Here is a 14535-nt window from a genome sequence, read left to right as displayed (position 1 = left end):
CAATTAAAGAAGCATGAGAACGACGATGATGATCCTGACGCTTCTGGTTCTAAAGGTAGTGAGCCGAAACAAGCTCACGGCTCATCCTCTGGTGCTGGTACGAATGGCAGTTATGGTGGTTATAGACAAATGGTGGTCTATCATGACTCCACGAATGTTCAACCAATCGAATCGGTCAAAGCCAACATCATCATGTTCATGGATTACAAGAAGAGCATCGTGATGAGTTATGCCAACCTTGATGATATAGAAAAAGATCAATTCATCGATTTGTCCTTAACACATGAACAAGTTGCTTTATTACTAGGTCTGAATGATAAAGAACTCGATGCTTTGGAAGCCGAGGATGATGTTGAAGTCATGAACGAGGAAGTCTTACACGATACGACGATTCCTCATATGAATACGCCGTTTATTTATGAAGGTGAGGAGATCGAGATCGAAGATATGACATGTAAGGCCCCGTTACCGGTGCCTCAATTTGGACGTTGGATTTACTCGTAAACACAGTACTAAATATTAGAGTTAAATTAAACTTTCGCGGAATAAATAAAACTTCGAACATTCATTACAAAACATTCATAACTTGTCTTTAAAAAATAATTTAAAAATATCTTATTAAACATCAAGACAGATCTTCAGATGCCAATCTCTTCCAATCCTGCCATGTGTCACTCTCAAACCAGCTGTCTCAGTCGATTAACCTGCGTGCATACTAAAAGTCAGCTACGCTGAGTGAGTTCTAGTTAATAAGATGACATACAATACATTCACATACTTACCTGTGTACCCGAAGGTACATACCTTTATATTTACTTACATGCTTACATACAACGTACTTTCATTCTTTCTTTCATAGTTACATACATACTTTCATTCATACATATACGTTTTACAGAGCATTCCGCCCTATAACCTTCGCTGATATTATTAGGGTCAGTTCCCTACATTCGCCGATATTATTAGGGTCGGTCCCCTACATTCGCCGATATTATTAGGGTCGGTCCCCTACATTCGCCGATATTATTAGGGTCGGTTCCCTACATTCGCTGATATTATTAGGGTCGGTTCCCCTTCTAACCATTTCTTTCTTACTTTATATACATTCATATTTATAACTTCCATACGTACATACATCATTTATACATCATATATATATATATCATATCTTTTAACTATCCCTTGACGGTACATGCAATATCCGAAGATCGTTCATGCATCGTCAAGCATTCATTCATACATAATCATATAAGGCATACACTTACCATAACAACGAGTATGCACATCGAGTATGCACTTACCATGGTAAGTGCATGGTAAGTGTATTAACTAATCACATCGAGTATGCACACAGCCCCAAAAACATAACAACGAATGAGGGCTAGAAACTCACCTGAATGCGGTTACGTTCATCGTTTATGGTTATTCTTTTCTTTAGCTGTGCGTGACTAACTGTATAACAATTACACGTATCAATTATCTATCGCTACCCATATCGTGTTTCTAGTTTAATTATAACCCTCAACGAACGGGGGTCAGAGGGCAGTTCCCTGGCAGCGGGGTCTAGGGGCGGCAGCCCGTAGCAAGGTCCAAGGGGCAGAGCCTCTGGCTGGGGTCGAAAAATTTTATTTCCCTTAACTGTCTTAACACTTTTTTCATTAGAATTATAATTTATTATTATATTTGCCAACTCAAAAGTTCGAGGGCTTCTTTGTAATTAATCCATTTTATTATAAGTCTAGGGACCTTTCTATCATTCTTTCAAACTTCCAATTCGTCCTAGTCCCTTAATGAATGTGGTTCATAACAAACGAACACATTCGTTACCTCATGACGAATTTTCTTATTGTAGCGAATTGGACCTTGTAACCAACTGGACCTTATAACGAACCATTCCTCATAACGAATTGGACCATATAACGAACTGCTCATCATAATGAATTGGACCATATAACGAACTGGTCATCACAATGAATTAGACCTTAATGAATGGGGCTAGTGCGTAATGCTTTCTTTAACGAATTGGCATAACGAATTGTGGTTAATTCGTTATGTTCCCGTAACGAATTAGGGTTAGGTTAGAGAATGTCAGAAACATTCTCAGACAACCTTAAATGCTTGTGCCGCCTTTCCGGCTCCGTCGTCGACGGAAAACCGCGATCTTGCCGGAAAAACGAGATTCACTTGTTTTCCGCTGGTTTTCACCGTTTTTCGTCCCGTTCGATCCAAATATGAGCTAGGTTGACCCCTAAGCTCATATTTTGATCGGTTTATACCATATTTTGATCAGTTTATACCCGTTTCTCTAGAGATTTCGGGTCGATGTTCGGGTTTCTTGGTGATTTCGGCTAGATAGAAAAAGTAGGATGAGAGAGACCTAAGTGTGTTTTTTTATGGTGTAAGGAATGAGTGAAATGGATGGATTAATGCATAATTATTGTTTATATATTATGGGTCATGGGCTTCAGCCCAGGGTCTTTTCTTCTTTCATTTTTAATCCAAGTCCATTACCCATTTTATTTAACCCAACACAAGCCCAACTCGTACTACTTAATGTTATTATTATCTGAAATGAGAAAACGGGATGTTACATGAAAGTAGAGGAATACCCTGATCTTTATCAACTATCCCCTCTTCCTAAAGCGAATAATTCCTTTCGAAGGCGAGACCTTGAGCATCACATTATCGCCAACATTAAACTCAATCGGTCATCGCCGCTTATCAGCATACGACTTCTGACGGTCTTGAGTAGCTTTCATTCTTGCCTTAATTTGATCGAACTTTGTTGAGGTTTCTTGAACAACTTCCAAAATTCCGAGCTCTTTCGGACCAATCTCTCCCCAACATACAGGAGTTCTACAACGCCTTCCGTACAAGATCTCGAACGGTGGCATACCAATACTTGAATGGTAGTTGTTATAGGAGAACTCTGCCAGATGCATATGATCATCCCAACTTCCCCCAAAGTCTAAAACACAAGCACGTAGAATATCCTCAAGGGTTTGGATAGTCCTTTCAGACTATCCATCTGTTTGAGGATGGTACGCCGTAATGATGTTCAATCTCGTTCCCATAGCTTCATGAAACGTCTTCCAGAATCTCGAAGTAAACCGAGTATCTCTATCAGACACGATAAATAACGGTACTCCATGCTTAGTCACAACCTCTTTGATGAACAAACTTGCTAACGTTTCTAACGAGATAGCCTCTCGTATAGGCAGAAAGTGAGCACTTTTGGTCAAATGGTCCACTATCACCCAAATGGTATTATGTTGCTTAGTTGTACGAGGTAGCTTAGTTATGAAATCTATGATGATGTGTTCCCATTTCCATTCAGGTATATCCAAAGGTTGTATCTTCCAATAAGGCTTCTGATGTTCGGCTTTGACTTGTAAACAAGTTAAGCACTTACTAACATAATGCACCACATAATTCTTCATAACCGGCCACCAATAGTCTCTCTTCAAGTTTTGGTACATTTTATTGGATCCTGGATGGATCGAATACCTTGACTTATGAGCTTCATCTAAGATTCAACCTCTAAGACCTCCATGACGTGGAATCCACATACGGTCAAATCTAGTCTTAACACCATGCGTGTTTTCCATCAAGTCGTCCTGCTGACCGAAAATCATTTCCTTCTTCACAAGCCCTGCATCTACCAGCACCTTTGACTGCACTTTAATGATTTCTTCAAAAAGACTTGAATTCATAATCAATTGATATGACTTCACTATTGCAATGACTTCTTCATTCTTACTGCTTAGCGCATCGGCGACCACGTCAGCTTTACCAGTGTAGTACTTAATATCACAGTCGTAATCCTTTATCAAGTCTAACCATCTTCTCCGCCTCATGTTTAGCTCTTTCTGCTCGAAGAAGTACTTTAAACTTTTATGACCCATGTAGATAGTACACTTAGTACCATACAGATAGTGTCTCCATATCTTAAGAGCATGCACTACTGCTGCTAGCTCTAAATCATGTGTCGGATAGGTACTCTCATGGACTTCCAACTGTCTAGACGCGTAGGCTATAACCTTTTCTCATTGCATCAACACGCAACCTAACCCACGATGCGAAGCATCAGTACAAACAACCAAATCCTCGTCACCATCAGGTAGAGCAAGGATTGAAGCATGCGTGAGTCTTCTCTTTAATTCCTCAAAAGCTTCATCTTGAAACTTACCGCAACTGAATACACTCATCTTTCGGGTCATTCCAGTCAACGGTGCAGCTATCTTAGAGAAGCCTTCAATGAATCTTCTGTAATAGCCAGCTAACCCTTAGAAACTTCGTATATCAGTCGGGTTTTGCGGAGTCTTCCAGTTTGTTATCGCCTCAATCTTAGCTGGGTCCACTGTAATCCCTTCAGGATTAATCACGTGACCTACTAATTTCATTTCTCGTAACCAGAAAGCGCACTTAGAAAACTTAGCATACAACTTTTTTTTCTTCTATGTCTCTAAAACTTCTCTTAGATGCTCAGCATGATCCGAATCGTTCTTTAAATAGATCAATATATCATCAATTAAGACGATCACTGACTTATCCAACATCGGCCGACACACCCTATTCATCAAGTCCATAAACGCTGCGGGAGCGTTCGTTAGACCGAATGACATCACGAGAAACTCGTAATGTCCATATCGTGTATGGAACGTTGTTCTAGGGATGTCTGCCTCTTACACCTTTAGCTGATGATAGCCCATACTGAGATATATTTGAGAGAACTAACTTGAACCTTACAGTTGTTCAAACAGATCATCAATCCTTGGAAAAGGATATCTATTCTTTACGGTAAACTTATTCAACTCACGATAATCTATGCACGTTCTCATACTTCCATCCTTCTTCTTAACAAACATCACCGGTGTGCCCCACGGGGAAACACTCGGTCTAATGAATCTTTTGTCCAGGAGTTCTTGCAGTTGGGACATCAATTGCTTCATCTCGGACGGTGCTAAACGGTAAGGCGCTTTCGCGACGGGCTGGGCTCCTGGTATTAAATATATCTGGAATTCTATCTCTCGCTCCAGTGGCACCCACGGAAGATCCTCAGGGAATATTTCTGGGTAGTAGCGCACGATAGGAATGTCTTTCATTTCTTACATCTCGGCCGTAGCGTTGACAACATACCCCAGGTAAGCGCCGCACCCTAACCTTAACAAACCTTCGGCTTTTATCATCGAAATGACATTAAGCCCAAAACATTCCTTATCACCATAAACCGTCACCGCACTACCATCCAAGGACTTTAGCTTTATTATCCTACTCTTACACACTATCTAAGCTTCAAACTCGGATAGCCAATCCATTCCCAAAACCACATCGAACCCTCCTAAGGTCATGACATACAAGGTAACAGGGAACTCATGTCCCTCTAATTCTATCTTACAATCCTTAAACATTCTCAATATTCTAACAGAGGTCCCACTCGCGGTTTCTACTTTAAAAGTTTCAGGAACACGAAAACATTTCATCTTTGCTAACTTACTAAATGTCTTAGCTACAAAGCTTCTATTCGCACCTGAATCAAATAGTATTGAAGTAGAAATACCGTTCACTAGAAACGTACCTGTTACGACATCAAGGATCTATCTGGCCTGTTCTTGAGTCAGCATATAGGCCCTAGTCCTTGGCCTCCATTGTTCAGCATCTTTCTTCTCACTTCCTCTAGTTTCACCATTAGTACAAGTCCTCGCCAAGTGACATGCTTGTCCGCAATTATAACACGTGGGCTTTGCATGGAAATCTTGAGAAAAGCGCCCCATCTTGCCACATTTGTAACAAGCATTTGATCCTGATCTGCATTCCCCACCATGGGACTTCCCACACTTATGGCACACAGCAGACCCAGTTCCCCACTTGCACTCTCCAGCGTGCATCTTCCCGCACGTCCAACATGACCTCTTCTCCCACACTTTATGTCACTTGTCTCTAGGGTTCCATGTTTGAGTACCGGGTCGCTTGGCAGGAACAACCCATTTCCTCTCTTTTTTATCTTCTAACACCACATCGTCCATAGCCAGGTCATCGTAAACCATCTCTGCGAGTTCGACAGCAGAGTCGAAGGTACCTGGTTTACTTGCCCTGACTAAGGTGCGGACGTTCTATGGAAGTCCTCTGAGGTAGCGTTTGATTCTATTGGCTTCAGTATTCACCATATCAGGCACCAACCTAGACATGCTGTTGAATTCAGTGGTGTATTCGCAGTGTGTCATTTTCCGGCCTTCAAGTTTAGAAACTTCATCTCAGTCATCTCCACCTCAGCATCATCACAAAAACGTTTCATAACCATCTCCTTCAGGTCATCCTATTTCAAGGCCTTAATTTCTTCCCGACTCTTCCTCTACTCCACACTTTCCCACCAGTACATAGCTTCATCCCCAAACGACCGAGTGGCATAACCTACTGCTTGGTCAGGACGGCATTCGCTAATTCGGATAACCTTGTCCATTGAGGTTATCCATTGGAGAGTAGTGATGGCGTCTCCTAAGCCAGTTAGCTTCGGTGGATCGCAACCTTTGAATGACTTGTAGTTGAACCCACGTCGACCTCTCCTCCTATCATCAACCTTTACTGACTTAACCACACTCGAGGCCTCCTTCTCTCTTTCATCATCTTTCTTACTCTTTTCCCCGGACTTCTCAGCAGTCTTCGCATAACTTCCAGCAGACTTTTCAGGATTCAAGTTCTTCACAAAAGCTGCTACCGCTTGAGAAATTGCAGCTTGAACAGCAGGGTCAAGTTGATACACTTCGTTGTTACTCGGATTTCGACCAGCTGCACTTCCGTCTCCCTCTGTGTTTGTAGCTGATTCTACTGACGGTTCTCGGACAATGCATGGTCAACCACGACGTCCCGTACGTCCTCCCTTTCCAGCAACTTTCCTAGCTCCAGCCATTCGTATTCTATAAGAAAACAAAAACGTTATCACTAAAGGAACCATTTAGTACAAGGATAGTAAGGCTAACAGGTAATAACAGTGGCCAGCTGTGATTAGCTGATCACGTTACTCTCTGTGTCCTATACACTTCCCTTTGTGAGTCTACTTGTGCTAGTTCTACTTCTAACAGTTAGACAATCAAACAGTTCATATCATCATATACTCATATCCCTAGCAATTAAGCTAGCATTCATACATTATTTATTTAGCAATTAAGCTAACATCATACCTCGTTCTATAGCAATTAAACTAGAATTCATAAATCATTCTACTTTACATGTGAAATTAATCACATACTTTACCTTTACTTGGCTTGCTTGAGTGACACATGGCTTTCTGGAACTGACATCTTCTTTCTTTTCTTACTTTAATCCCATTCTCTGTTCGAGTCTAAGTATGTAGGATGCTTAAATCTCTCGAACTTTGCTCTGATACCAACTTGTAAGACCTCATTACCGGTGCCTCAATTTGGACGTTGGATTTACTCGTAAACACAGTTCTAAATATCGGAGTTAAATTAAACTCTCGCGGAATAAATAAAACTTCGAACATTCATTACAAAACATTCATAACTTGTCTTTAAAACATAATTTAAAAATATCTTATTAAACATCAAGACAGATCTTCAGATGCCAGTCTCTTCCAATCCTGCCATGTGTCTCTCTCAAACCAGCTGTCTTAGTCGATTAACCTGCATGCATACTAAAAGTCAGCTACGCTGAGTGATTTCTAGTTAATCAGACGACATAGAATACATTCACATACATACCTATGTACCCGAACGTACATACCTTTATATTTACTTACATGCTTACATACATACGTACTTTCATTCTTTCTTTCATAATTACATACATACTTTCATTCATACATATACGTTTTAAAGAGCATCCCGCCCTATAACCTTCGCCGATATTATTAGGGTCGGTTCCCTACATTCGCCAATATTATTAGGGTCGGTCCCCTACATTCGCCGATATTATTAGGGTCAGTTCCCTTCTAACCATTACTTTCATACTTTCTATGCAATCATATTTATAACTTTCATATGTACATACATCATTTATACATCATATATATATATATATATCATATTTTTAAACTATCTTTTGACGGTACATGCAATATCCGAAGATCGTTCATGCATCGTCAAGCGTTCATTCATACATAAATCTTATAAGGCATACACTTAACACTTACAGTAAGTGTATTAACTAATCACATCGAGTATGCACACAGCCCCGAAAACATAACAAGAAATGGGGGCTAGAAACTCACCTGCATGCGGTTACGTTCACCATTTATGGTTATTCCTTTCTTTAGCTGTGCGCGACTAACTGTATAACAATTACACATATCAATTATCTATCACTACCCATATCGTGTTTCTAGTATAATTATAACCATCAACGAATGGAGGTCCGGGGGCAGCGCCCCTGACAGTGGGGTCTAGGGGCGGTAGCCCTTAGCAGGGTCTACGGGGCAGAGCCCCTGGCTGTGGTTGAAAATTTTATTTCCATTAAATGTTTTAACACATTTTTCATTAGAATTTTAATTTATTATTTTATTTTCCAACTCAAAAGTTCGAGGGCTTTATTTTAATTAATCCATTTTATTATAAGTCCAAGAGCCTTTATGTCATTCTTTCAAACTACCATTTCGTCCCAGTCCCTTAACGAATGGGGTTCATAACGAATAAACCCATTCGTGACTTCATGACGAATTTGCTTATTATAGTGAATTGGACCTTGTAACAAACTGGACCTTATAACGAACCAGTCCTCATAACGAACTGGACCTTATAGCGAACTGGTCATCATACCGAATTCGACCTTATAATGAATTGGTCATCATAACGAATTGGACCAACGAATGGGGCTAGTTCGTCATTCTTTCTTAAACGAATTGTGGTTAATTCGTTATGTTCCCGTAACGAATTAGGGTTAGGATGGAGTATGTCAGAAACATTCTCCGACAAAATTAAATGCTCGTGCCGCCTTTCCGGCGTCGTTGTCGCCGGAAAACCGCGATCTCTCCGTAAAAAGCGAGATCTCACTCGTTTTCCACCGGTTTTCACCGTTTTTCGTCACGCTCATATTCTGATATGTTTATACCCAATTCTACCCAGATCTTGTGACTTTAACGGTTTAAGGGTGTCGGCTCGTCGTTTCGCAAATAGATCTTGCGGGTTTAGATCCATATAATATCATACTATCATTACCTCGAGTCGATGCTCGGGTTCCTTGGTGATTTCGGCTAGAGAGAGAGAGTAGGATGAGAGAGAGCTAAGTGTGTGTTTTTGATGGTGTAAGGAATGAATGAAATAGATGGATTAAAGCATAATTATTGTTTATATATTATGGGTCATGGGTTTAAGCCCATGGTCTTTTCTTCTTTCATTTTCAATCCAAGTCCATTACCCATTTTATTTAACCCAACACAAGCCCAACTCGTACTATTTAATGTTATTATTAACTGAAACGAGAAAACGGGATGTTACATGACAGCAGAGGAATACCGTGATCTTTATCAACGGTCCAATGTTGATCAGGGCATTCCTACATTTACTGAAGAAAATGTCAAAGCTGCTGAAGATCATTTAAATAAAGTTTCGAAGAATAAAGCCAAGATGTCGGAACGTGATACTGATCCAACTGAGGCTGACATTCTTGGATGGTTCAATTATCGGTGCAAACGAGCACGTAAGATTATCAAGGCGTACAGGTACGTGAACGACGAACAGAAGCAGGAAGCTATCGCACGTGCTAAAGCTAATAAGAAGACAACCTTTAAAGGCGTGTCGAATGTGAAAGGTAATATTGTCTCCTAGCTTTATGATTCTGAGTTAAAGGTCGGCATCGTCAAATGAGAAAACGGTGTTCAGTATTATCAAAACATCACTGATGTTCTCTCATTACCGAGTTGGGATGTCTGTACCCTCGCGAGTCGAACTTTCATTAACTGCAGTGGAAATCCTCAAGCAGAATTGTTTCATCAACATTTTCTTTTCGAGGTAAATCGCGGTTTTAAATTCTTTAAGCCACAGATTCCTATCCGTAAACGTATTGAAGAGATTGATCCACGAACGGGTTGGAGGAAGCTCGTGCTTAAAGTTAAACCACCGAAGACGATGAAGTACATACCGGTGAAGACATTCCCACAGGGTCTACACCTAACGTTTAATCGTTGGTACTACGACAATCGTACTGGTGAGGCCGTCATTGTTCTTGATAAAGGATTGAAGGACAATTTTATTAGAGTTATCGACCCGATATGGCTCGTTAACTTATCTGAAATAGATAATGACGTGCTGTTCGTGAACAAGATTTTGATAGAATGCCAGGAAGACTACAACCAAGCTATACAGTTCCTTCAGAGACCTGCTAACCTTCATATGATGTGATGCCACAACTACCACCATATTCTAATCCTCCTTCGTTACCACTTCCTCTTCTTTTTCATGTGGCACACGCTTGATCTCCATTGTTGGCTTCCCCATGATAAGGGTCTCTAAGTAGATAAGATCGCCAACAGGGTAAATTCTTCATGTTCTTCAAAAACTGGTAAACCCACCAACTCATCCTCCCAATATGGTGCATGCTCCTCCTTTTCGTCATCTTCTATCTGGTCAAGTGGCTCTTCAATAACATTTTCAATTAAGATGAAGTGTAAACAGGTAGTTCCAACTCCATCTTTTTTATCACCCCCTCATCATCATCACTCGAGAAGTCATCATATGTTGGTTCTTTTTAAAGCTCCAAAACATGGGGTACTAATCGGTAGATTTAACTTCTTCTTGAACCGGAGGTAGGGCTGTTTCATCCATTATCATATTCGGTTCAAAGTGATATCCTCACACACATCTTCCTTCTCTTCATTAACTCCTTGCTGCTCCTTGTAAGAAAAATTCTCAATTTGATATCTAGCACTTAACTCATCTATCCTAGCTTTTAGTGCCTCTAATTTACAGATTCTTTCTATTTCTTCCAACTCATCTATCCTAACTTGCAAAGCCTCTAATCTGTAAACTCTTTACGTTCTTCCTCTTTAGCTCTTTGTTTCTTGCACATAAGCTCGAATTCATGACACCATTGTTCTCTCCCACGTCTCCATTCTTCATCTTCATCCAACATTTGAGCAATCATATCGTTTTGTTCTTGAAGAATGTTAATAATGGACAACTCTCTTTGAACCTTTTGTTCTTCTTTGTCATGGACACCAAAAATTTGTTGCATAAACTTCTCTTTAATTCTTTCACATTTTAGTAGAGTCGGTGATATGTATTCAGGTTCATAAGGTTGCGAAAAGACTGGAGGCTCACACGGTTGTGAATAGGGGCGATAATCTTCTAAATCTAACTGGGGGTACCTCAGCAGATAAGGACAGTAATAAGTATAGTGAAGGCCCCCACATTTGTCGTACTGAATATTTCTAAACTGACTCAATATATTTAACATATTAACTAAAATATCCTAAACACTCGAAAAAATAAAATAAAACAACAACTAAATAATCCTAAAGACGACTACACACGCGACATCTAAGATACGGAATCACAGTCATAACACACACCACAACTCAAGACACAAAAAGACAAATTAACAAATTAAGTTTAATCGAAGCTAATTTCGCTATCGCCTAAGTATACCCGGCAACGACGCTAAAAACTTGATGTGCTAAAAGTGGTCTATTAAAATCTAATGTAACCCAGACACTCGATAAATGCTAGACCACTAGACAGAAAATTTTACCTATCACCAGTAGTAAAGCCTAACAAGTCCGGATATCGAACCCAAGAGACACAAGCGACACCTAAACTAGGCTCTGACTCAACTAAACTGAACTGGATTAATCGATTTTATTGTTTTTTAAGATTAAATATAAACTAAATAATACTTAAACTAAAACTGACACTAAAACTAGACACGAACAAATCGGGTAGGAACTCAAATAGGAAAAACAACTACCTAGGAAAGGAATCCTACTAGTCAACTCGTAAACTCTTGGAATTGGATTTATGATTGGTACCGTATTCTAAAATTATGAAACTTACGGAATAACTAAAGTATGCCAGATCAACTCCCGGTCTCACCAACAATACCTAAGAACCCTAAATATCATGTAAAGCTCAACGTTTTTATAATTTGGATCACCTCTTGGTCTCACCTTACCGAACTATACTATTGAATTCGGTAATAATTCGGATCTGTAAGAATCTAAGGGAATCTATGGTAACTAACTACGGTGCAATCACTACCCAAACTTGCAAAAGACCAAAACATACGACACTTAATTACCTCCCGGACTCTCAAGTGACAAAATATAAGATATATCTAAACTTTCAATTACAGTTCCTATGGACTACGGAATATGTTAACAATGTACCATAAACTAGTTGTAAACACACAATAAACAACCTAATATGCATCCGTACATGAAAGACAATCACAAACACGCATAAGGAGAAGCAAATTGATCATAAATTAATACCAAATACGCATATGTATCACAACCAAATACAATAAAACGTTACTAAAGCATGAACTAATCAATAAACAATCCAAAACCAAAAATAAAAGGAGTCTAAAAAGTATTAATCTAAATCCAGGCAGTATAACAATTTAAATTAGTTGAGATGTCTTCCTGCTTTCATTTTAATTCCTTCCACCATGACTTTTTAGAGCTACTAGGTAGCTTGCTTGATTTCTTTTGTTTTTCTTCTTTGTTCCGAACTCCTATCTACCACCATCGGTTGCCCCTTTTGAATAGCGTCCAATCTGCCATGCCCTCTACTCTAGGGTTTTTATTCTTTTTTATTATATATATATATATAGGGGTGGGATCTAGAGAGAACTAGAAAAGAACTCCATGATAAATATTGCTAACCCACTATATATATACACCTCTCTTGTGTAGGCTTCCAAAAACAATAATAATGCTGCCATCATAAAGTGTCTTGACCTACTTTGTTTCTTGCGGCCAGAGGTCAACATAATTCAAAAATCAAATGAAACTGACAGGCCCTCATGATAAATATTGCTAACCCACTAATATGTTTCATTACTACACGAAACAAATAAAGATTTGTAATTTCAGTTCTTGATATTTAAAATGTAGAATTCATGTAATCAACATTTCATTTTTAGCTTTTAAGTTATTTTATCATAAACTAAAAGTAAATTATAATAATAATAATACATAATAATATATAAATGTGTTCGAATATTTATTCGTTGATATTTAAGTAAAAATACAACATTTTAGTTGTCTTCTCAAACCCTTGAAATTTAAATATGAACATAAATTTGTCTCATTTATACCAAAACTAACACAAAACCACTTAAAAGTGTAGGGAACATTTACATTAATTATGTATATTTTAGACCACATCAGTATGCATCTTGAAGATCCTGATTCTTGGTTGGAATAATGAGAACATGGATGATTGTTGTGGTTTATAGGTGCAAGGATGGTGAGCGACGGCCCCAAAACCTCCCCAATATGATAGAATATGAAGGAAACTCGATTTAGGGTTTATCCGGACTTAAATACGAAAGAAAAACAAGAAAATTATGAATGCCCGTCAGATGAGGCCATAAGCTACGGTTTGGTCACCATAGCTTACGGCGGGGACGTAGACTACAGTTGGTAGCTGATACCTTACGGTGATATTTCATTAGGCAGAACTGTAAGCTACGGTCTGGAAACTACAGCTGCTGCAGTTACATAACAACATTTTTTTCATTTTATTGACATTAGTTTGCCTTTTCGTGCCCCGGTTTTTATTCGTTTAACCATAACTTGATTCCTTGCCATCCTAAATACTCTAAATTGGTTCCATTAAGCTCCGAGCACCTATAAACATAAAACCACTCAAATTAATCATGTTCGATACATAGAAACAATTAAAACACACAACATTAAACACTTAAAACACGTTATTTTACCCACACATCAACCATCAGTTTGCAAATGATAAGCGGTACATAGATTAATATGGGTACCCAAGGCAGTTTGCAACGAAATCCAAAAATGTGAGGTAAACTGACCATCATGGTCGGAAATAACGGTCAAAGGTGTTCCATGGCAGCAAATGATGTTCTTGACGTAGACTTGAGCTTGTTGGCTAACAGTTAACTTTTCTCTAATAGGTATGAAATGAGCCGACTTGGTTAATAGATCAATAATTGGCTAAATGTTATCATTGCTGCTTTGAGTAGTTAGGAGTTTATTAATGAAATCCATGGATATGTCTTCCCATTTCCAAACGGGGATCGGAGGTTGCTTGAGGAAACCAAAAGGCTTTTGATGCTCAGCTTTAACTTTAAAACAAGTGAGACATCTTGATACATATACCAAAATATGTTTCTTTATTCCCGACCACCAAAACATGGGACTATGATCGGTATACATTATATATACGCCGGGATGAATAGAGTATCGTGACTTGTGAGCTTCGTCAAGGAACGTATGAAGATTATCATAATCGGGAACTCATAAATGGTTCAAATAATAGAGTAGTCTTTTACGTTTGGTTTCGAGTTGGAGTTCGTCGACACACGACATCTCGTCATATAAGCTTCCTT

This window comes from Bidens hawaiensis, unplaced genomic scaffold (genome assembly GCF_021521415.1).
Source record: "Bidens hawaiensis isolate Kalapana, Puna unplaced genomic scaffold, B.hawaiensis_p1.1 tig00007615_1, whole genome shotgun sequence".
In the NCBI taxonomy this organism is placed as follows: Eukaryota; Viridiplantae; Streptophyta; class Magnoliopsida; order Asterales; family Asteraceae; genus Bidens; species Bidens hawaiensis.
The sequence above is the reverse complement of the archived record's forward strand: the minus strand, read 5'-3'. Positions refer to the sequence as shown.